The sequence below is a fragment of the Rattus norvegicus genome, chromosome 2 (genome assembly GCF_021556685.1).
Source record: "Rattus norvegicus strain SHRSP/BbbUtx chromosome 2, alternate assembly SHRSP_T2T, whole genome shotgun sequence".
Classification (NCBI taxonomy): Eukaryota; Metazoa; Chordata; class Mammalia; order Rodentia; family Muridae; genus Rattus; species Rattus norvegicus.
In genome coordinates, this window is record NC_141535.1 from 110,815,297 (window position 1) to 110,841,650 (window position 26,354).

Here is a 26,354-nt window from a genome sequence, read left to right on the forward strand (position 1 = left end):
TATAGACCCGTGAGGTGAACCAATGCGTGAATGTACTTACTGCCAAGCCTGGTGAGTTCAATCCCAGAAATCTGCATGGGGAAAGAGAGAACCAATTTCCAAGTCGTCCTCTGACAGAGCCACACGTTTATGCACCCACATAAACATACACAGAATAAATAAACGTTCTTTATTTAAAAAAGTAAAGGGCATGCAAAATTGTATAAAGTATATTTATGTATATAATATATATGTAAGTGAGTGTAGCTGTATGTCAGTAAGAGAACAGAAGGGGCACTCGTTTTATATAACCAAATATATATAGCAAAATGTTCTTAATGTTTCTCAGGTAATTCTTTTTTTCTGGACACATTTCTCTCTTCCGAATTGTTTTCCCTTTTTGTATGGTTTGAAAATGGTTTGAATATGAACGCATATGGTGAGTTTTGATCTATCAGACCCATTCCGTCCTCTGTAGTCCCTCTTGTTCCTCTTTTGTCACCACCACCACCACCACCCCCTCTTTTCCCTTCATTGAATTTGTAAGTCTACTTGCTGCTGTCTTAGGAGCACCTATGGGAACATGGGTCTCTGAAGAAAACTGATTCCTCCTCGCCTGTAATGAACTAAGTGCCAATAGCTTCTTAGCTATTAAAAGGTGGGGCAAAGACCTTCTACATTATTTTCCTGCCTGCATTAATTTTAGAACACACTAACAGGCAAATACAGACAGAAGGCTGGGGAGGGGCCAGTAGCTCCCACATGGTGGGTGGAGCCTGGAGACGTGTAGTCTGGTAAATGGGCGGGGCCACGTGGCTGGTCGGTTTTTATTCCTAAGAGCCGTCTGAAGCTCCACAGTAAGTTGGCCTGGGATTGGGACGGTTGAATCGACAGATGCTGTAGCTGGTAGGCACTCAGCAAATCCGACCTGAACCACACAGGTAGGAAGAGGATGCTATAACCCTAAGAACAAAGCAGTTGGCAGGCTTGGTGTAGGAAAAAAGGGTGGCTGTAGGGGAAGCTTGAGCAGCAACAAGAACTTAGACCTGCTCCCTAACTTCTCATGCAGAATGGGAAACGAAGAAATATTGCTCGTGGACAATCCTTACCTCCGTAAGCAGTTAGAAGATAGGTTCTAAACCGATCCCTTGTTTAGCAACCCTTAGCCTTGCTCACCAAAGGGGATATAGTCTCTTTCTGTTTTCATCCCACTGAAACAAAAAAAAAAAAAAAAAGCTAGAGCCTATTCACTTTCAGGAGTTAAGAGGGTTTTTCTATTTTCATTTTCTTTTATTCTAACTGCTACTCCTTAATAACCAGTATGAATTGAGAACATCTGGCCCTATAGGAGTTGATGGCTGCCGCGCTCTGGCTTTTATCATTTGTGGTACAGACCTTGTTATTCTGTGCTCGATATCGCTATGAATTGAAGATATTAGCTTTAAGCCGGGCATGATTGCTCTGCATGTAACCTTTGCTCTTGGGAGGGTGATCCAAGAGAATTATTAAGGTTTGAGGCCAGCCTGGGAACACTCATGTAGTGAATTCGAAACCAGCTTGAAGCAGAGTGAAACCAGGTAGATATGTGGATGTACCTATGGAATGGATGCTTACACACACACACACACACACACACACACACACACACACACACAAACTGTATGAAGGTCAATCTAAGCCCATGCTTCCAAAACTTCCTACTACTGGGACCCTTTAATATAGTTCCTCGTGTAGTGGTGACCCCCACCATAAGAAATAAGAAATTACTTTAGCTACCAGTCCGCAACTGTAGATTTGCTACTACAGTCATGAATTGTACTGTAAATACCTGATAAGCATGTTATCTGATATCTGGCCCCTGTGAAAGGGTTACCTAAACCCCAAAGGGTCTGAGACCCACAGTTTGAAAACTGCTTATCTAAGCAGAAACCATGGCATCTTATATATCCTGATGTGCCCAGCATGAAACGTTACTGATTAGACTGAATGAATGAACACCCATCACAGAGCACTTTCAGTCAGAGGTGGTTCAGCCTGAGCAGTGAAAAACAGTTTTAAATCCTTATTTAATACAACTTACATTTCATATTCTTTACCAATAAAATATTTATAGGCATCAGTAAAGGTCTCCTTTTGAAACACTAGGGGGGTGCTTGTCATTTTAGTAAAGCTGCTAATTTGAAGTGCTTGAAAAAATGTCACATGGGCTGATAAATAATTTTGTATGGCCCCTTTTGATTTAATGTTATACATACTGAAGGGCTAAAGTGAGCTTTAATGTCACACACTCCCTGGAGAGCTTGGATGCAGGAGGCTCTCTTTCTCGTGTACTATGATGGTATGACTGCTTTCTGCCACCATGAGGTTTTTCAGGTTTCCTTCACATGTGACAGAGGCTCAAGAATTCTTGTAAGGAAACATTGAAGATAGGAGAAAGCACTAGAAGTAAGAGAGAGGTTGGAGCACTTCAGACTGCCTGGCTGCAGTTCTGTCACTGCTAGAGACCATGCCATTATCCTGGCATGCCTGGCACACAATGGGCAGTCTGAAAAGCTGCTGCTGATGTGGGAAAAGGGGATACAGGCTGTTGCCTCCCCTCTCTCTCTCTCTCTCTCTCTCTCTCTCTCTCCCCCTCTCTCCCCTCTCTCTCTTCTCTCTCTCTCTCCCACACACACAAACACACACACACACACACACACACACACAAACACACACACACACACACACACACACACACACACACCAAAAGTATCCAAAGCGCTTCTGGAAGTGTGCAGGATTGCCTAACTTCACCGGTTGCCATGGTGAGCAACACAAACATCATCGAACTGAACTGAGACATTGTTTTTGTTCCACAACTGAACTTTCTACTGAAGGATATATCCCGCATTGTTCAGTCTGTTATTCATCTGTGTTATTATAACCGAATGGCAAATTCTTCCCAGCTGGTCATTTTCAAAGAGATTTTAAAAGCCATTCAAGAGGGATAAAAAGACGATATATTTTTTTCTTCTTACCCACAGATAATGACGAGAGTCACACTTGAGGTGGTAGCTTCAAAATGGTGAGCTACCCAAGCCCTAGTGAGTGCCCTCAGCCCATGAGTACACAGATTGCACTCATAAGACAGGGTATTCTAACAAAAAAGGAGGAGCAATGTTGGGAGGGAGGCGTGCTGTAACACAAGCAAGGGAGAGGCGCAGAGAGGGGATGGCTGTGGGCGGATATGATCAAGACGCGTTGAATACATGTATTTCATTTTCAAGAGCAAATTTATTGAGAGGAATGAGAGAGATTGTTTGTGGGTTGTTCTTCTCAACAGGGAAGGCAGCACCTTACAGTGATTCAAACCTAGCAGACAGGCACCAAGAAAGCAGAAAGCATGGGTCGGGTGACCTTGAAATGACCTCCCAGTCTCAACCTAACCCGTGAGCCCCTTAGTTGCCCCATCTTGTCTGGGTTGCCTTAACTGAGATGCAGTGTTTAATGCCATCTCCCTTTTATGCAGAATTCAACGATAGGCTGGGGTTTTTTTTCCTTCTTATTCTTCTTTTATGTGACACGTGGGTTCCAAACAGATGACAAGGCACCCCAACAGTGGAAAGTCGGGGTAGGAAAAGTGATCAAACACCATATGCACGAGGCTTTTAAAGCCCTTTACGTCGGGGAGCCCAGAATATTGTCTCTCAAGTAGTCTAGGATATATTGAGTCATCTCCTTGGAAAGTAGCATTGAAGTTGTAACATTTTGCACCCATAAACAGCCTCGCTGAATTTTTTTCAAGGATGTTGTAAAATAAAATATTATAGCAGTCTGGCTTAAAGATTGCCAGAATGGAGACTATAACTTATCACAGCTCTGGCTAAATTTCAAAATGCACATGATAAATGAGCACGAGCCATCTGTCCAGTGTGAGGAACGCTCCCTAATTGTCTAATCTTTAAGGAATTGCTGAGCAATAATAACACAAATAATAAAAATAACAATCATGATAAAATAATAGGCAACATTTATTACTGTTATCAGATAACCCTCCTCTGTTCTCACACGTGAGGCTGAGACTGCCCTTAACCTGTTTTGTAGATGAGGAGGCGGAAGCGCACAGCCTGACTCTTGACAGCACTGTTCCAAATCCTCCATATGACAGGACTGTTAAAAAAGAATGGCCTGGAAGGGGGGCAAAGACCCGGGTCTGCCTCCACACCATACAGGTCTGTGTGAAGCTATGTGTACCTGTCCTGTAATGTGCAGGACTGGCAGGTTTTTGAACCACTAGTATTTCACAATTTGGGCAGGCTCGGAAGGTAATTGAGCTTACTTGATGCAGGAGAAGTGTTAGAATGCATCCCTTTCACCTTAATTGGGAGAAGCTGAAGCTGAAGTTGCTGCTATAGTCTAGAATTGCATGACGAGTGGAAAATTGATATGGTTTTAAGTGGACCATTTAAAAGAAAGTGCTTCGGGGAGATGAGCAGTGCAGTCACTGAATAGAAATCAAAGTTCCTGATTTCAGTTCCTTCCCGCGGGTCCCTTAGTCGTCCCATCTTGTTTGTTTGGATTACCTTAAGTTGTACACACATGTCTTAGAGTAAGCACTGGTATATACAATCTAAATTCAAGGAGATTAATTTCTTTCTACAAGAAGACATGCTCTCTCTCTCTCTCTCTCTCTCTCTCTCTTTGAAAATACCACATTACATTTCCTCAGACACCTTTAGCTTGTTCCTCATGAGGACAAAAGCTGGACAGGACAGTTGCGAAGTTTCTGGCACTGAACACGGGCCTGAGTCTCTCTGCTAGAATAGCTTACCGTAGGAAATTCCGCATTGTGAGTGTTCATCTGATTTCCCATGCATGACTGCTCCGATGCTCACCCACCACTTCTCACTTAAACTCCTATTAGGCAGCACTCAGGCGGAAGAATCCAACACGGTCTTTAAAGACCACTTAAGATACAGCCAGAGAAGGCATTGCATTGTCATCCGCTGAACAAAAAAATAATAATAATAATAAATGTGCGTTATTAACTTGTTAGAAATCCACGTGATTGTGTTAATATGGATTCGTCTGCAAAACTACTATATAATGACTGCATCCCAGGCCTGTTGAACAGACATTTGGAAGCTTGAACATAAAGTGTAGACAATAAGAACTGGAATAATCCAGTGAGTTCCATGTTGGCTCACAGGGAGAAACACAGATCATGTGAGTCTCTTAGCTAAGCCTCTCAGGCTTGCTTAGAGGCTCGTGGAAGGTCAGGTCTTTCGGTAATCCTTCATCCTTTACGGTCACCAGAGTCATTAGCAGCTACATAGTCTCTACACAGGAACCTGCTCCTAGATTGAGTGGAGGGATGTGTGCATTAGAGTTGACACCATTCGACCCCACAGAGTCTGTATGGAAGTCTTTTCCACGGTCCAGACAGGTTCTGTTTTGTGTTGTTTTGACCAGTCCTGTTTTAGCCACCCACAGGAGTATTTTCAGTGGCAGTTAGCACCTCTGCTCTCATTTTTCTCCCACAGCTCTTGTCCTGGATGGATCTTGATGCTATGACAGCTGTCTGTTGCCACAGAATTTAGATGACCAGAATCAGTGAATACCTTCCCAGTTCCTTCAGGCTTTGTTCTGATCTTTCAATGGCGAGTTCCATTTCTCTCCAACCTCACTTCTTCTCAGCCCCCTTTCCTTCCTCCAGGTTTTCAGAGCCATGCTGTGCTATCAGGAACAAAGGGACGAATTTGGGGGAAGAAGGGAGAAGTGAAAAGTCACTCCCAGTCCTGTTTCATCTCTGTCTCATGACAGCACTGCTGGTGTCTGGGGTAGGCTTGACAGGCAACTTACTGTGCAGGTCAAAAGGACAGCAGAGACAGATAACTGATTTTTATATTAAAATGCATCGGGTAGACTTTGGATGCTCCATTTGTGTTTCGATGGAATTGGGGAGAGGTACTGTTAAAACATTACAATTACAGAGAACATGGTCATGACATAATCCCTAACTGATGGGGTCAGAGAGATGACTCCACAGGTAAGAGCACTGCCTCTTGTAGCAGGGCACCCAAGTTCAATTCCCAGCACCATATGGTAGCTCAAAACTGTCTAAAACCATGGTTCCAAAGTATCCTATGCAAGGTTCAGGCTTTATGAATACCAGACATAGGGCAGCACACAGGCATAAATGCATGCAACATACACACACACACACACACACACACACACACACACACACACACACACACACACACACAGCCACTTCAATTCTGTATTTCTTCCCAAGTGGCTATTATATTCATCCTCCTCAATACACTGGGAGGAGAAACCCCATCACTTCCAGATTGTGAGGAGGCCTAGTGCCACTGTTCTTTCTGGTCCTTACAGGATTCATTGTGACACCTTCCCTTCCTTTTTCCTTATTGGTTATTTTATTTATTTATATTTCAAATGTTATCCCCCTCCCCAGTTTCCCCTTTGTGAACTCCCTCTTCCCCCCTTCTCACCCCCCAGCTTCTATGAGGGAGCTCCTGTACCCACCCACTCCCACCAGAGCACTCCACTATATTGGGGTATGAAGTCTGCACAGAACCAAGGGCCTTATAAGGACAGGCAACGGAATCCTCTCCTACATGTGCACCTGGAGCCATGGGTCGCTCCATGGTACTCTTTGGTTGGTGGTTTAGTCCCTGTGAGCTCTGGGCGGGGAGGTAGGGGGCGTGGGGTGTCTGGTTGGTTGATATTGTTGTTCTCCCTATGGGGTTGCAAACCCCTTCAGCTCCTTCAGTCCTTTCCCTAACTCCTCCATTGGGGTCCCTGCATTCAGTAGTATGATTGGCTACATGTATCCGCATCTGTATTGGTCAGGGTCTGGCAGAGCCTCTCAGGGGACAGCCATACCAGGCTCCTGTCAGCAAGTGTTCCTTAGCATCAGCAATAGTATCTAGGTTTGGTGTCTGCAGATGGGATGGATCCCTGGGTGGGGCAGTCTCTGGATGGCCTTTCCTTCGGTCTCTGCTTAATCTTTATCCGTGCATTTCCTTTAGACAGGAACAAGTCTATGTAAATATTTTTGAGATGAGTAGGTGACCCCATCCCTCAAACAAAGGCTGTGCCTAACCTCTGAATATGGTCTCTACAGGTTCTCTCTCCCTTTTGGGGGAGAATTGTGGGGGGTGGGTATTTCAGCTAATGTCATTTCCATTGGGTCCTGGAAGCCTCATAATTTCCTGGCATCTGGGACTTTCTGGTGGTTACTCCAGTTCCCATCCCCCACTGCTACATACCTCCTTTCAATTTCCTGGGGCAGGCTTAACAGGCAACTTCTCTGTACTTCTCTGTCTCCTCCCATACCTGATTCTTGCCACCTTTTTCCCTCCCTTCCCTCTCCCTCCCAGATCTCTCCCTCCCTCTGTCTCCCATGATTATTTTGTTCCCCCTTCTAAGTAAGACTGAAGTATTCACACTTTGGTCTTCCTTCTTCGTGAGTTTCATACAATCTGTGAGTTGTATCATGGGTATTTGGAATATTCTCAACTGAGGAATCTCAAATGGCTGAGAGGCATCTAAAGAAATCTTCAACCTCCTTAGTCATCAGGGAAATGCAAATCAAAATGACCCTGAGATTCCACCTCACACCAGTCAGAATGGCTAAGATCAAAGACTCAGGTGACAACAGATGCTGGTGAGGATGTGGAAAAAGAGGAACACTCCTCCATTGCTGGTAGGATTGCAAACTGGTACAAACACTCTGGAAATCAGTCTAGAGGTTCCTCAGAAAATTGGACATGGGTACCTGAGGACCCAGCTATACCACTTCTGGGCATATACCCAAATGATGCTCCAACATACAACAAAGATACATGCTCCACTATGTTCATAGAAGCCTTATTTATAATAGTCAGAAGCTGAAACAACCCAGATGCCCCTCAACAGAGCAATGGATACGGAACTTATGGTTCATTTATACGATGGAGTACTACTCAGCTATGAAATTCTTAGGCAAATGGATGGAACTAGGAAATATCATCCTGAGTGAGGTAACCAGTCACAAAAAGAACACTCATATATGTATTCACTGATAAGTGGATATTAGGAAAAAAAATCTCAGACACTCTCCTTTCTAACCCTGCACAATGACTGGCACTGATAGAGAAATGGTTTCTCCCTCACCTTTAGGTCCCAAAACTTCAACCTGGCATGACTGACCATTTGCTAATGTAAACCTTTTAAACAGCACATAATAGACACTTTGTGATGTCCATAAACTAAAAGTATTTCCGAATTGGTGATACCAGTTTATGTTCATAGCTGCTCGTGTGAGTGATGTAGTACACTGTAACCTTACTAAACCAACCAATGTCTATCATTTTAACTATAATCATTGAGATGGATTTGTCGTGGTTATAGGTCTCTAATTTCAACTCGTGTTTCCTGTTGTTGATTAATGAAACTGATAGACTTTCTGGACATTTACTGGTCATTTAGATGTTCCCTTTCTTGGCATTCCTATTAATATTTGGGGATCATTCCACACTGGGTCATCTGCCTTTTGGATGCTGATCGGTAGGAGTTCTTTGTAGATGCCAGGTATGACTCCATGTCAGGCACAAGTGGTAAGATACTTGCCCTGGTCGGAGAATTGCCCTTTCATCGTCCAATGGTGAATTTTGGTAAAGAAGAATCATTACAGGTTCCGTAGCTCTTGTCCAAAAACACACAGGTTTACTTTTTGGTTTGTGGTATTTACACAGAAGATATGGATATAGGCATAGTTGACCACCGGAGGATTTCGACTTTGCCCATGTGTTACATTGCTGTACACACACCTTTAACTGTAGAGTCTTCTTAATGTCCTTACATTTGACCACGTCTGACTGTCGCATGCATAACTTTCCACTTATTACATCTCGTCAAGCCTCCTTAAGCTTCAGAATATGAAGAGTTTTAGGCTTCAGCATTGGGATTTTCAGATTAGAGGTGCTCCATTTGTACTCATAAAATCTCGGAATTTGTTGTTTAGGTGTTGCCTAAGAAATCCTTCTCTGGGCTGGAGAGATGGCTCAGCCGTTAAAGGCTAGGCTCACAACCAAAAATATAAGAAATCCTTCTCTGCCCTAGCCATGAAAATGCTTCACTGTCTTCTAACAATGTGAATAGTCTTTTTACCTAGAGTTTTCCAATACATTTGCTGTCGCTATCTTGAGTAATTTTTATGCAAATTTGAAGTAAAAATTCACTTTTTCTCTATTTTCCCTAAGGCTAGCAACACTTATTTTAAACATCACAATTCTGCCAGAGCACCTCATCTCAAAGGAAGTGACCATTTATGTGTAAACCTATTTCTGGGCTTTCTATTCTGTTCGACAGTAGGGCTATTTATCCTTGCATCAAAGGCTGCCCTAATAGCCACCACAAGATTCGTGCCAGCTCCTGGACTCTGGCTGTTTTAAGTTGTCCAGATTTATTTATTCTTTCAACATTAACAGGGCAGTTCCTGGCCTTCCATATATAAAATATAAATTTTAAATTTGCTGCCTTTTTGCTCATGAGCGAGGCATAACCAGTCCTGGTGAAGACTTCAGATGTACTTGAAAAGATGCACATTGTATTAATCTTTGATGCAAACTTCCAGGTGCTAAGTCAGGTTTGTGCCTGTTTAGCACAGAGCTCCCCACCCTAACCTGGCCCTGCCTCTTTACGTTCCCCTTTCTTTCTCCTCCAAGCTATTGAAGAGCATGCATTGTATTTCCCACTATGATTGGAAACTTGTCAATTTCTCCCTTTTAAAAAAATGTTGGCTTTGTGTATTTTTAAAGCCATGGTGTTAACAGTACCAATTTAAAGCAGTGATTTTTCCCTCCTTGGCTCATCCTCATCTCAAAATAAAACATGCCATGCCCAGTAAGGTAGAATCAGGAGACAGATTCCAAACTTATCTACACTGAAGTCTTGTTAACGCTGACCACCTAACATGGCATACTCTGGTGCACTTGAACTTACAGTAGCTGTGACTGACTGCAAAAGGTCTACCCAGCTTTAGGCCCATTAGCATCCTGTCATTCAGGATAGAGGAGTTCACAAAACCCAATCCCTGGCTGAGGATTTATACACAGTTCAAGGCTGATAAGGAGGGCCAAGAGTTTTCTTTAGTTGGTTAGCCATTTTAAGTTTTACTCCTGTAAAGAAACCTCTCCCCATCCTTCTTTAAGTATTCTAATAAAGTTCATTTAGTTGCAAATAAATAAATAAATAAATAAATAGCAAAAAGCAGAATGGGGGAGGCTATTTGGGAATAGGAAATAGAACAGCAGGGGTGGGAGAGAAATATGAGAGATAGGAGGTGGTGAGATAAGTCAGCTGGTAAAGGTGCTTCCCACAAAGCCTGACAACCAGCTTTCATCTCAGAGACCCTCATGATGGGAGAAGAGAACTGACTCCTAAGGGTTGTTCTCTGGCCTTTGCAAGCACTGTGTGGGACACATGTGTGTGAGCACACACACACACACACACACACACACGCAATAGCTTTTAAGTTTTATAATTAAAGAGAGGGCAATAGAGTGAATATTATCAGAATATGTACAATATAAGAACATCATATTGGAATCCATCAAGTGCATGTTCATACCTTTTATATAATTAAATAGTAAATAATAAATGAATAGGTGTTGCTAATTACTAAACAGGTAGAGAGACAGCTAGGTGGACTGCAGCATTTTTAGACAGAAACAGGAACCTTGGATGTTAAAAGATTTCATTTAAGAGCAAGGTTCGTGCTTCCTACAAGAAGGTGGAGTTGTCATGGATACTCTCTGTAATGGAGTTTACTTGCCCTGAAATCAGCAGAGTGGCTTGGCTGTGCCGATGCTCACAAAGAGGACACGTATCCTCTGATGAACCGTGAGAGTCCTTACTCCAGAGGACGATGGTGCCTGGACCCCTTCACGCAGAGGCACTGGCTGTTAGTGGGAACAGAGCAGAAGGAAAAGGCCATCTTCCTCTCCCAGCTTTGCGGGGGTTTCTCCCACCCTGCATGAGCAGAGCTAATTTTCAGCCAGCTGGAATCGTTGAAATGGAGCCTGCAGAGTTCAGTTCCAATATCAGAATACAGGGGGAGTGTGGGTTTGGAGCTGGCAGACAATAAGGTAGTAACTGGCACACCTTCTCAGCTTCCAGGGAAGATGCTTGCCTCGCTGTCTGCTCTGATATTAATAGAGCCATCCCCTCACCATGCTTGATGGTTGTGTGCTCTGCCCTTCTGTGTGGCTTTGTTTGCTACTTTTCTGGTCTGCTATTTAAGGCATATGTCTCATAGACAGAATATAGTTAGGAACTGTAACTTTCTTCCAAAGTAACAGTCCTGGGCTTAATTAAAATACTTAGTACTCTTAAATCTAACATTTATCACTGATGTATTTTAGTTGATAGCTACCATCTCTAGTTTCTATTTGGTCCATTTGTTTCTTACCATTTAGCATAGTGGATAAATTGTGTGATCTCTTTATTTATTTGGTATGTGCTTTATGTTCATTCTTGGGCTTGGAGTTTGAGACAGGATCTTGTACAGCTCAGACTCAACTGCACTCCATGATCTTGAACTGCAGACCCCTCACCCCATGAAACTACCTCACAGGCATGTGCAACATCCTGGTTTATGTGTTTGGCAGGTCCTGAGGATGGGACCAACATTTTTGTGTATGCTACCTTATACTCTAGCTTCTTAACCACACACCCAACTCAAGCTGCTATACATTTTGATCATTTCTTGGTGTTTACTCTATAAATTACAATATAATCCTTTATGTATTACATTCTAAATGAAATAATGGATTTTAGCAAATCTTTACAAACTTTCAAATCAAAGGATACTTTAACTCCACTGCCCTTTCCCATATTTTGTATCATGTTAATTATTATTTGTATCCTACATTTGAAACCTCAAAGACCTATTTCTTCTGTTTCCACATTACAAATAGTTTCATTCGCTTTTTAGCAATTTCTTATTTTCACAAATCCCATCCTAATCATACCTACTCCAGCTTTCTCCTCCAATCCCACTAACGCTCTCACGTTCATGTCCTTTTATGTCCTCTTATTTGTAATGACCCACTAAGTCCAATCAGTGCTGCTCTCAGTTGTATGGATGGAGATCCACCTAACAGAGATAGGAAAACCCACCAGCAGCAACATCCCTAAAGAAAAAATGACTTCTTCTGCCCATAGCAGCCGTCAACTGCCAATGGCTCTTCATCTAGGTGCAAGGCCTCATGAGCCCCACCAGTACCCACATTAAAATGTTGACTGAGTTGATTTTATGCAGTTTTTAGGCAAATACTCCAAGCTGTGGTGAGTTGATGATTATAGCAACCACATCTTGTCCAGGCAGACTTTCTAAGAAGCACTCCCCATGCTCTGGCTCTTAAATTATTTTCAGCATCTCTTCCATGGTGTTTCCTGAGCCTTGAGGTAGGGATAAGGGGTTGTTAGAGATGTCACAGTTAGAGCCAAGCACTCAAATGTCACTTGTTCTAAGCACTATGACCAATTGTAAGTCACCATTAACCACCACCCACTGCAAAAAGAAGCTCTCTGACTGAGTGAGCTCAGAGACAGCACTCACCGGTAGGCATAAATATTTAAAGGCAATTTGATAACTTGTTCATTTAGCAAAGCAATAGTGGGTTCTTCCTAAGGTCCATGTCCTCCCCAGCCATGGGCTTCACAAGGTTTATAGTGCCAGGCGTGAATCTTCTCCCATGGAGTAGACCTCAAATGCAATCAAATGCTGTTTGTAACCTCCATAGCAATCAAGCTACTGTTGGAACTATAGGCTAGCCTTACCTACCAGGTTGTATTGGAGGAAGCAGGGCAAGCCCCAGGTAAGGCCATTGATGACTTTCTCCCCCAGAAGTCTGGTTAACACCTTAATATAGCACCTACGTAGCACTCTGAAAGCTAGCTAGCAGGGAAGAAGTTTCTAGGTCAATTGCAGTACAATTTTTTGAAGCAACATTTCTGTTTTATTGCTTAATCTGGCCAATCAACTGTTGTTATAAACACTATATGTGTATATACACTATATGTATTTCCACGCAGTTACTTTTAATTATCTTTCATTGCCTCCCATAATTCCCTTGTGCTTCTTCTGTTTCATTCTCTCTCTGGTTTTTGTGGGGCTCTGAAAGACTTTTACCTTGTCTAAAAGTCTTTCCAATAATTTCTATTATTTTGTTTCTCTGTTTAAATTCACATATTTGCTGTTGATTGTTTCTTTGCGTTTTCTAGTCCTATGTTCTGATACATTTAGTTTATATTGCAATTTATTTAGAGAGTTAATTTCAGATAGTTCATTTCTCAGTTCTAGAATTTTCATTTATTCTTTTTTCATAAATTTCCATAATCTCTACTACCAGTGTCTTTAAAATCACTCCCTTTCTCTCATCTTGAATATATTAGTTCTTTTAAATTCCTTAGCTAGTTTCAATATCTTATTCACTCATGAGTAAGTATATCTGTTATCCAGTTTCTTTTGTTTTTTTATTATTATGTGTTTACAAAGAGATTTGACATAATTAATATTTTCTATTATTGCTGAAGATTGTGTTTGCGATATTAGTGATGATACACGTGGTTCAATTCACTACATATCTCTATGTAATCTCTATTCTGAATTAACTATTCTCTAAATATGTGACATAGTGATCTACTAGAACAATGTAGATGACACACAAGATCCAATTAGAACTTGAATTTGCTATGCCGACCAGACTGGTTTTCAATTCAGGAAGTTCCACCTGCCCCTGCCCCCCCCCCCCAAGTGTTGCTGGACTTACTGGTGTGCCATCATGCCTAACTCATTTAAAAATTTTAAACAGTTGTTCTAGTTAACTGCTTTTGTTACTCTGACAAAACACTGAAAGTAACGTGGGTAGAAAAGGGCTTATCTGACTCATGGCTTACAGTTCATCACAAAGGAGAAAGACCGCAGGCACTCTGGCAGGAGCTAGAAGCAGCAATCATGGAGGAATGCTGCTCACTGGCTTGCTTCCTGTGGCTTGATCAGCTACCTACCTAATTTATACAACCCAGAACCACATGCTCAGATGTAGACCAGCCACAGTGGGCCAGGTCCTTCCACATCCACCATTAAACAAGAATGCTCCACAGATATGCCCACAAATCAATTCAATGGAATCCATTTGTCAACTGGGGTTTCCTCTTCCCAGATGACTCTAGATTGTGTCTTTGACCAAATATAAATAAATACATACATAAATAAATAAGAAAGGATCAGTACAACAAGGATACAGGTTTCTTGAATACTTGAACACAGCTTAACTGCCCAACAATATGGAAATGATTAAATAAAATACATGTAATATCATCCTGTATATCATCCATATACACACATATAGAGAGAGACGTATATATGGATACAAATTTGTATCTAGCTTTGTTCACATCTTGAGGTGAATACAGCCCTGGAGAGGTCATGCCCCTGATGCATCAGGTTCTCTAGACTTTCATCTGAAGGTCTGTCATTACTCAACACCATTTCTCTGTATCTTTTTCTCATACGACTATCAAAACATCTACGTGTCTTTAAGAAGTTTGCATTTCAGACTGCTGCTCAATGTAGCACCCACAGCTGACAGGACTTAAGTTGTAAAACAGCTTTGTGCCTGGTGGACTTGACCTCCTACACTGCCAGTACTTACCACAAGTTCTGGTGATTTCACAATTACCCACAGGAGCATCTGCCCCACAGAAATAACAGGGGCTCATCCTCATTCCCATGCCTAGGACTGGCTGGCCAATATCCCCAGGGTTAAAATGGCCACAAAGATTTCTTGCAAGGATATTTATTTCTGTTTTATTGCTTAATATAGTCCATTGATGGTCATTATTTTGGTATGTGTAGCTTCACAAACTTTCCTCTTATTACCCTTTATTGCATCCCATAATCCTTTGCTAATGGAGTTGTACACCCATCCTTTCTCACCACATTCCTAGCTATTCAGTGCACTCCTCACGATGAGGTAGTTTTCTAGTCTGGCTTTCTATTAGATCTTAATAGAAGTTCTGGGCTGCTGTCCTACCTTGAGCAGTACAATGTGTCAGATTGATGGTTGGTATTTATCGAATCTTTGTTTCCAAGCAGTTCTTTGACGTCCTGGTTCTCTCTTGCTTAGATCAATGGGAAAATGTTAGTGAGTGACTAATATCCAGCTTGTTTCCAAATATCTCTCCTCATTAAATATAAACAAAATAGTATTCAAAAAGTGAAAGAAATATTTCCAAAATTATTTAGCTCTCTCCTGTGTCTTAATTTCAAAGTTGATTTCTTCTAGACACAACTTCCTCCACAAACGAAATCACAAGTTCTACCAGACAGATTTTGAAGAAATCTTTTTAAATATCTTCATGAAAAACTACATACATAGTAAATAAATTTTGTAAATAAACAGAATTGCTCTTTGTCTAGACCAAAGATTTACAAATTCCAAGTACTGCTTGAAATTACTTTGTAATTATTTTATCTTCAGTAAAAACACAAAAGCCAAAAGTTGGTCAAAGAATCAGGTAACCTCTATGTTTGGTTTTTCCTTGCAGTGACAGATACTCATAGGTCTTCAGACACTTTCCCCTTTCTCTCCAGACCCTGTGTTAAGTGCCATATGGAATTGTGTGATTCATTCTTAGGCAAATCCTATTTTTAAAACTTTTATCCAGCAGTGTATCAAGTGTTAAAAACGACCTCTATTCTATAAACTCTATTTTCATAATATTCTTTTGCTCATGTGTGTATCTGTGTAGTGTGTATGAATGTATATCTGTATGAATATGTATATATATATGTATATATATATGTGTGGTTACATATGCATATATGTGCTCATGCATATATATGTGTGTATGCATATATATGTATTTGTGTACATGCATATATACATGCATACTTCTATATGCACATGCATATGGAGGCCTCACAGTTGAAGTAAGAAATCTTCCTTGATTACTCCTGTTTAACTCAGGGGGTCTCTCAGCTGAACTCAAATTCTGTGATTCAATTTTGCTAGCCAGCTCTCTAAGGGGAGCAGGTGTCTCTTGTCTTCCCTGCACTGGGATTTAAGGTGAGTTGCCATGCCACCAGGCATTTACTGGGATCCTGTGGATGCAAATTCCTGTTATGGTTATTACACAGCCCTCTACTGAACTTTTATAATGAAGGACAATTTTATGGTTAAGTTTAATGTATTATAAAATATTGTAATGACAAAATGAAAACTTTATTATAGAACATGTTTGGGAAAATTATTTCTATTTTATTCTATATTCTTCCCACACTCCACAGACAATTTACTGAGGGTTCTAACAATTTCAGACAAAAACTAGCATCAATTTCAACATCAGGAGAAAATCACGTAGAGGCAGTCTCATCACCATGCTGAAGTTATAATAAATATGTGAAAACACATAAAGTGAATATGTGTATATATATTCACTGATTCATTTTCTTATTTAATGATCATAGGATTTGTGATTAAAGATATGGTGCCACTGGCAAGTCAGTTATCTTCAAGACTGTTGGCTTCTCCTGTTACACATGCTGTATTTACCACCATGTTTAGCTGCTCTCTGTAGAGAGCATGCCCTGGTCTAAGTGATACATTTGCTCTTTAACGTTCTATTTTGTCTTTCCATTAAACATCTCTATAAGAAGAGAATTAGAACTATAATAAATGAATTAGCACTCATAGGGTTTTCTTTAATAAGGAAGCCAGATTCTCTCAAAGTTAAATCACTTGAAAAAAAATCCTTCAGTAAATAAAAGGGTAAAGTTCAGAAGTCTTTGGGAAACCCAGATTCGTATTTTGTCTCTATTGTTTCTTTAATCATTGAAATTTGGGAGACTGCTCCATGGAAGATGCTTAGCATTTCTAACATTCAACTTGTGCTCTTCAAAACAACAATTCCACACAAGACAAAGAAAGGCTGAAGAATTGTTCTAGAGCAACAATTCTCAACCTGTGGGTCAAAACCCCTTTGTAGCTCTCATAGCACTTACCCTACATATCAGATATTTTTTTTAATTTATTTAATACTTAATAATTATTCTTTGGTTTTCGGGCAAACATCCCCCTCCCCCTCCCCTTCCTTATGGGTGTTCCCCTCCCAACCCTCCCCCCATTGCCGCCCTCCCCCCAACAGTCTAGTTCACTGGGGGTTCAGTCTTAGCAGGACCCAGTGCTTCCCCTTCCACTGGTGCTCTTACTAGGATATTCATTGCTACCTATGAGGTCAGAGTCCAGGGTCAGTCCATGTATAGTCTTTAGGTAGTGGCTTAGTCCCTGGAAGCTCTGGTTGCTTGGCATTGTTGTACATATGGGGTCTCGAGCCCCTTCAAGCTCTTCCAGTTCTTTCTCTGATTCCTTCAACGGGGGTCCTATTCTCAGTTCAGTGGTTTGCTGCTGGCATTTGCCTCTGTATTTGCTGTATTCTGGCTGTGTCTCTCAGGATACATATCAGATATTTATATCACAATCTGTAACAGTAGCAAAATTACAGTTCTGAAGTAGCAATGAAATAATTCTTTGGTGGGGGCTCACCACAGCATGAAGAACTATGTTAAAGGTTAGGAAGGTTGAGATCCACTGATCTACAGTGAAAGGGACAAAGAGACATGACAATTACATTCAGTATAATTTTTCTCTATTGGATCTTTTACAAAAGAAAAAATAAGCAATAGAGCAATTTTACTGAGACAACTGACAAATGAGACCAATGACTGTAGACTCCACCACAGTGTTGTGCTGCTGTTACTGCCTCTGAATTTCATAGCCATGTGAGTTATAACATAGAAGGAAGGGAAAGTGCAGTCAAGTATTATGAGGAAATGGGGCATGATGCAAGCAATGTATTATCAAATAGACTGGAAAAATAAATAATGCAAATATGTGAATATGTATATATGTGGGATTGTGTATGCACACATCAAATGTAAAGTAGGAAGCAAGTCTAAAATATTTAAAATTTCCAGATGCACATAAAGCGTAATTTTGATTTTTTGATATTATCTCTCAACTTTTCTGTAAATCTAAAGTTCTTTCAAGGAAAAATATTTGAGATGGATTTCCCACATCTGGGTTACATTGAACTCTAATACAAGTTTAAGAGTAAACCACCATTTGTTTTTGTAGTTCTCTAAATGTTTTTCTTTTGAAATTAACATATAATTACAGCAGTTTCTTTGTCCTTCCCACCCCTTCCCATTCATGTCCCTCTTCTCAAAATCATGACCTCTTTGTATTTAATTGTTGCTGCCTGTGTTTGGGGAGGGGAATTATTGTTGCATGTGCGTGTGCATGTTCATTTGTATTGAGAAGGTACACTGAGCTATAATACATATAAACAACAACAATAACCATCAATAATCTTAAAGGTGCAATAGCAGTTTGTATGTCTTATTGGTAGCCAATAGATCTTTAATAGGACATAGTCAGCTACCAGGGCTAGTGGAATAATGTAACCTGGATTTTTAATAAACCTCTGCTTTATTAAACCACAGAATTCATAACAGTTTTGTAAATATTTATCTTTATACACACAGATAAGTATAGCTCTCACCCTTCATCAAAGAAGCTCTTCTTTGTAATAGAAAAAAGATTATTTCAGAAATGCACAACTTACTAAAACACAGAAGAGAACAAATGACTGTATAGAGCTCAACCCCAGTTGATCCATATGCAATGCAGGTCCTACACCTAAGGCTCAGGAAATTCCTCAGGAAGATGGGGCCAGAAAGATTGTGTCAAGAGAACAGGAGGTGTTCTATGAGATTGTGTCTACTAGAAATGTTAATGGAGTTATGCTCATGAGGTCTTACCAACATGGCTGCCTAAACATGGGCAGAAAAAAAAAACAGTAAACATGCTAGCATAGAAGAGCTAAATCTCATGAGGCCTTAACTCCATACAACGACTCCATGCAATGAACGGAGGCCGAGAAATCAAGAAATACTCTTCACTGGGGATGAGTTAAAATATTTACTATCAGAATTGAACTGACCCAACAGCTCCCTGCACTCAAATCCTGTGAGGGGGAGAGAGTTGAACATCCAGAAGTACAGACAGTCCTGAGACTGCAGGACAGACCTCCACTTCTTCCCACCTCTCCCACATCCCTGGGCCAAGAGGAAACTGCACAGTGCCTCTGGACACAGGAACATAGGAGCAGTCAGCTGCAGGAATCTGCTGGGTCCAGCCTGTGCCTGGAACTGAACTGAACTGGTCACACAGCTCCCTGAACCCAAATCCTGTGGGGAAGAGAGCTGGCCCACAGAAGTGCAGGGCACAGGGACCTAGGAGCAGTGACAGGCAGGACCCTTCAGGTTTCTTTCAGAGAGCTGAAAGCCACTCAACAGGAGCACCTACACACCTGAGAGCAGAGCTCTCTTTTCCCAGACGTGGCTGATAGAAAACAGGTCTACAGGAGTGCAGACACACAGGCCTACAGGAGGGTCAAACCATGGTCAGAGACAGCAAGACAAGCTAACACCATAGACAACCTGATGGCAAGGGGGCAAGCACAGGAACCTAAGCAACAGAAACCAGGACTACTTGGTATCATAAGAGTCAAGCTCTCCCAACAAAGCAAATACTGGATATCCAAACATACTGGAAAAGCAAGATTTGGATATAAAATCACATTGTATGATGATGGAGGACTTTAAGAAAGACACAAATAACTCCCTTGAAGAAATACAGGAGAACACAAGTAAACAATAGAGGCCTTAAAGAGGAAACACAAAAATCCCTTAAAGAATTACAGGAAAACACAACCAAATAGGTGAAGGAACTGAACAAAACCATCCAGGATTTAAAAATGGAAATAGAAACAATAAAGAAAGTATAAGGGAGACAACTTTGGAGATAGAAAACCTAGGGAAGAGATCAGGAGTCATAGATGCAAGCATCACCAACAGAATACAAGAGATAGAAGAGAGAATCTCAAGGGCAGAAAATACCATAGATAGCATCAACACAACCACTGAAGATAAAGTAAAATGTAAAAATCTCTTAGCCCAAAACATCCAGAAAATCCAGGACACATGAGAAGATCAAACCTAAGGATAATAAGTATTGAAGATAGTGAAGTCTCCCAACTTATAGGGCCAATAAATACCTTCAACAAAATTATAGAAGAAAACTTACCTAACCTAAAGAAAGAGATTCCCATAAACATATAAGAAGCATGCAGAACTTGAAATGGATTGGACCAGAAAAGAAATTTTTACTGTCACATAATAGTCAAAATATCAAATGTACAAAACAAAGACAGAATATTAAAAGCAGTAAGGGGAAAAGGTCAAGTAACATACAAAGGCAGACCTATAAGAATTACACCAGGCTGCCGCTGCAGAGAACCCGTGGGCAGCACCCCACGAGCGAACTTGAGCCTCGGGACCACAGGTAAGACCAACTTTTCTGCTGCAAGAAAGCTGCCTGGTGAGTTTGGGACACACGGAAGCAGAATTCCTCTAGGACCGGGCACGTTCTGTGTTTACCAGAAGTCCCACACCCGCGGATCCCGGCCCGCAGCAGCTCTCTGCTCCCAGACCCCGTGAGAGAGAGACCCAACCGCCTGGTCAGGTGGGCACTCCTGAGGCTGCAGAGCAGAAGAGACCACCAACACTGCTCACCCCTGCCCACATCCCTGGCCCAAGAGGAAACTGTATAAGGCCTCTGGGCTCCGTGGGGAAGGGCCCAGGAGCGGCAGGACCCCTGCCTGAGACACCACAGGAACCTGAAGGAAACAGACCTGATAAACAGTTCTCTGCACCCAAATCCCGAGGGAGGGAGAGCTAAACCTTCAGAGAGGCAGACAAGCCTGGGAAACCAGAAGAGACTGCTCTCTGCACACACATCTCGGACGCCAGAGGAAAAAGCCAAAGACCATCTGGAACCCGGGTGCACTGAAGCTCCCGGAAGGGACGGCACAGGTCTTCCTGGTTGCTGCCGCTGCAGAGAGCCCGTGGGCAGCACCCCACGAGCGAACTTGAGCCTCGGGACCACAGGTAAGACCAACTTTTCTGCTGCAAGAAAGCTGCCTGGTGAACTCAAGACACAGGCCCACAGGAACAGCTGAAGACCTGTAGAGAGGAAAAACTACACGCCCGAAAGCAGAACACTCTGTCCCCATAACTGACTGAAAGAGAGGAAAACAGGTCTACAGCACTCCTGACACACAGGCTTATAGGACAGTCTAGCCACTGTCAGAAATAGCAGAACAAAGTAACACTAGAGATAATCTGATGGCAAGAGGCAAGTGCAGGAACCCAAGCAACAGAAACCAAGACTACATGGCATCATCGGAGCCCAATTCTCCCATCAAAACAAACATGGAATATCCAAACACACCAGAAAAGCAAGATCTAGTTTCAAAATCATTTTTGATCATGATGCTGGAGGACTTCAAGAAAGACGTGAAGAACTCCCTTAGAGAACAAGTAGAAGCCTACAGAAAGGAATCGCAAAAATGCCTGAAAGAATTCAGGAAAACATAAATAAACAAGTAGAAGCCCATAGAGAGGAGACACAAAAATCCCTGAAAGAATTCCAGGAAAACACAATCAAACAGTTGAAGGAATTAAAAATGGAAATAGAAGCAATCAAGAAAGAACACATGGAAACAACCCTGGATATAGAAAACCAAAAGAAGAGACAAGGAGCTGTAGATACAAGCTTCACCAATAGAATACAAGAGATGGAAGAGAGAATCTCAAGAGCAGAAGATTCCATAGAAATCATTGACTCAACTGTCAAAGATAATGTAAAGCGGAAAAAGCTACTGGTCCAAAACATACAGGAAATCCAGGACTCAATGAGAAGATCAAACCTAAGGATAATAGGTATAGAAGAGAGTGAAGACTCCCAGCTCAAAGGACCAGTAAATATCTTCAACAAAATCATAGAAGAAAACTTCCCTAACCTAAAAAAAGAGATACCCATAGGCATACAAGAAGCCTACAGAACTCCAAATAGATTGGACCAGAAAAGAAACACCTCCTGTCACATAATAGTCAAAACACCAAACGCACAAAATAAAGAAAGAATATTAAAAGCAGTAAGGGAAAAAGGTCAAGTAACATATAAAGGCAGAACTATCAGAATCACACCAGACTTCTCGCCAGAAACTATGAAGGCCAGAAGATCCTGGACTGATGTCATACAAACCCTAAGACAACACAAATGCCAGCCCCGGTTACTGTATCCAGCAAAATTCTCAATTAACATTGATGGAGAAACCAAGATATTTCATGACAAAACCAAATTTACACAATATCTTTCTACAAATCCAGCACTAAAAAGGATAATAAATGGTAAAGCCCAACATAAGGAGGCAAGCTATACCCTAGAAGAAGCAAGAAACTAATCGTCTTGGCAACAAAACAAACAGAATGAAAGCACACAAACATAACCTCACATCCAAATATGAATATAACGGGAAGCAATAATCACTATTCCTTAATATCTCTCAACATCAATGGCCTCAACTCCCAAATAAAAAGACAGAGATTAAGAAACTGGATACGCAACGAGGACCCTGCATTCTGCTGCCTACAGGAAACACACCTCAGAGACAAAGACAGAAACTACCTCAGAGTGAAAGGCTGGAAAACAACTTTCCAAGCAAATGGTCAGAAGAAGCAAGCTGGAGTAGCCATTCTAATATCAAATAAAATCAATTTCCAACTAAAAGTCATCAAAAAAGATAAGGAAGGACACTTCATATTCATCAAAGGAAAAATCCACCAAGATGAACTCTCAATCCTAAATATCTATGCCCCAAATACAAGGGCACCTACATACGTAAAAGAAACCTTACTAAAGCTCAAAACACACATTGCACCTCACACAATAATAGTGGGAGATTTCAACACCCCACTCTCATCAATGGACAGATCATGGAAACAGAAATTAAACAGTGATGTCGACAGACTAAGAGAAGTCATGAGCCAAATGGACTTAACGGGTATTTATAGAACATTCTATCCTAAAGCAAAAGGATATACCTTCTTCTCAGCTCCTCATGGTACTTTCTCCAAAATTGACCATATAATTGGTCAAAAAACGGGCCTCAACAGGTACAGAAAGATAGAAATGATCCCATGCGTGCTATCGGACCACCACGGCCTAAAACTGGTCTTCAATAACAATAAGGGAAGAATGCCCACATATACGTGGAAATTGAACAATGCTCTACTCAATGATAACCTTGTCAAGGAAGAAATAAAGAAAGAAATTAAAAACTTTTTAGAATTTAATGAAAATGAAGGTACAACATACCCAAACTTATGGGACACAATGAAAGCTGTGCTAAGAGGAAAACTCATAGCGCTGAGTGCCGGCAGAAAGAAACAGGAAAGAGCATATGTCAGCAGCTTGACAGCACACCTAAAAGCTCTAGAACAAAAAGAAGCAAATACACCCAGGAGGAGTAGAAGGCAGGAAATAATCAAACTCAGAGCTGAAATCAACCAAGTAGAAACAAAAAGGACCATAGAAAGAATCAACAGAATCAAAAGTTGGTTCTTTGAGAAAATCAACAAGATAGATAAACCCTTAGCCAGACTAACGAGAGGACACAGAGAGTGCGTACAAATTAACAAAATCAGAAATGAAAAGGGAGACATAACTACAGATTCAGAGGAAATTCAAAAAATCATCAGATCTTACTATAAAAACCTATATTCAACAAAACTTGAAAATCTTCAGGAAATGGACAATTTCCTAGACAGATACCAGGTATCGAAGTTAAATCAGGAACAGATAAACCAGTTAAACAACCGCATAACTCCTAAGGAAATAGAAGCAGTCATTAAAGGTCTCCCAACCAAAAAGAGCCCAGGTCCAGACGGGTTTAGTGCAGAATTCTATCAAACGTTCATAGAAGACATCATACCAATATTATCCAAACTATTCCACAAAATTGAAACAGATGGAGCCCTACCGAATTCCTTCTACGAAGCCACAATTACTCTTATACCTAAACCACACAAAGACACAACAAAGAAAGAGAACTTCAGACCAATTTCCCTTATGAATATCGACGCAAAAATACTCAATAAAATTCTGGCAAACCGAATTCAAGAGCACATCAAAACAATCATCCACCATGATCAAGTAGGCTTCATCCCAGGCATGCAGGGATGGTTTAATATACGGAAAACCATCAACGTGATCCATTATATGAACAAACTGAAAGAACAGAACCACATGATCATTTCATTAGATGCTGAGAAAGCATTTGACAAAATTCAACACCCCTTCATGATAAAAGTCCTGGAAAGAACAGGAATTCAAGGCCCATACCTAAACATAGTAAAAGCCATAAACAGCAAACCAGTTGCTAACATTAAACTAAATGGAGAGAAACTTGAAGCAATCCCACTAAAATCAGGGACTAGACAAGGCTGCCCACTCTCTCCCTACTTATTCAATATAGTTCTTGAAGTTCTAGCCAGAGCAATCAGACAACAAAAGGAGATCAAGGGGATACAGATTGGAAAAGAAGAAGTCAAAATATCACTATTTGCAGATGACATAATAGTATATTTAAGTGATCCCAAAAGTTCCACCAGAGAACTACTAAAGCTGATAAACAACTTCAGCAAAGTGGCTGGGTATAAAATTAACTCAAATAAATCAGTTGCCTTCCTCTATACAAAAGAGAAACAAGCCGAGAAAGAAATTAGGGAAACGACACCCTTCATAATAGTCCCAAATAATATAAAGTACCTCGATGTGACTTTAACCAAGCAAGTAAAAGATCTGTACAATAAGAACTTCAAGACACTGAGGAAAGAAATTGAAGAAGACCTCAGAAGATGGAAAGATCTCCCATGCTCATGGATTGGCAGGATTAATATAGTAAAAATGGCCATTTTACCAAAAGCAATCTACAGATTCAATGCAATCCCCATCAAAATACCAATCCAATTCTTCAAAGAGTTAGACAGAACAATTTGCAAATTCATCTGGAATAACAAAAAACCCAGGATAGCTAAAGCTATCCTCAACAATAAAAGGACTTCAGGGGGAATCACTATCCCTGATCTCAAGCAGTATTACAGAGCAATAGTGATAAAAACTGCATGGTATTGGTACAGAGACAGACAGATAGACCAATGGAATAGAATTGAAGACCCAGAAATGAACCCACACACCTATGGTCACTTGATTTTTGACAAAGGAGCCAAAACCATCCAATGGAAAAAAGATAGCATTTTCAGCAAATGGTGCTGGTTCAACTGGAGGGCAACATGTAGAATAATGCAGATTGATCCATGCTTATCACCCTGTACAAAGCTTAAGTCCAAGTGGATCAAGGACCTCCACATCAAACCAGACACACTCAAACTAATAGAAGAAAAACTAGGGAAGCATCTGGAACACATGGGCACTGGGAAAAATTTCCTGAACAAAACACCAATGGCTTATGCTCTAAGATCAAGAATCGACAAATGGGATCTCATAAAACTGCAAAGCTTCTGTAAGGCAAAGGACACTGTGGTTAGGACAAAACGGCAACCAACAGATTGGGAAAAGATCTTTACCAATCCTACAACAGATAGAGGCCTTATATCCAAAATATACAAAGAACTCAAGAAGTTAGACCGCAGGGAAACAAATAACCCTATTAAAAAATGGGGTTCAGAGCTAAACAAAGAATTCACAGCTGAGGATTGCGGAATGGCTGAGAAACACCTAAAGAAATGTTCAACATCTTTAGTCATAAGGGAAATGCAAATCAAAACAACCCTGAGATTTCACCTCACACCAGTGAGAATGGCTAAGATCAAAAACTCAGGTGACAGCAGATGCTGGCGAGGAAGTGGAGAAAGAGGAACACTCCTCCATTGTTGGTGGGTTGCAGACTGGTAAAACCATTCTGGAAATCAGTCTTGAAGTTCCTCAGAAAATTGGACATTGAACTGCCTGAGGATCCAGCTATACCTCTCTTGGGCATATACCCAAAAGGTGCCTCAACATATAAAAAAGACACGTGCTCCACTATGTTCATAGCAGCCTTATTTATAATTGCCAGAAGCTGGAAAGAACCCAGATGCCCTTCAACAGAGGAATGGATACAGAAAATGTGGTACATCTACACAATGGAATATTACTCAGCTATCAAAAACAACGAGTTTATGAAATTCGTAGGCAAATGGTTGGAACTGGAAAATTTCATCCTGAGTGAGCTAACCCAATCACAGAAAGACATACATGGTATGCACTCATTGATAAGTGGCTATTAGCCCAAATGCTTGAATTACCCTAGATCCCTAGAACAAATGAAACTCAAGATGGATGATCAAA

The 26,354-nt window shown here is 41.0% G+C and overlaps 1 protein-coding gene across 6 annotated transcripts in view; it reads left to right on the forward strand.

Moving 5' to 3' along the window:
• Window positions 1-730: 730 nt before the first annotated feature.
• The window catches only part of Spata16 (spermatogenesis associated 16), a 378,162-nt gene continuing 352,538 nt past the window's right edge, over window positions 731-26,354 (forward strand). For 2 of the 6 annotated variants that reach the window (NM_001432377.1, NM_001432378.1), the window contains exon 1: window positions 731-920. The gene's annotated coding sequence lies outside the window, so the exon portion shown is untranslated. 6 annotated transcript variants of the gene reach the window in all.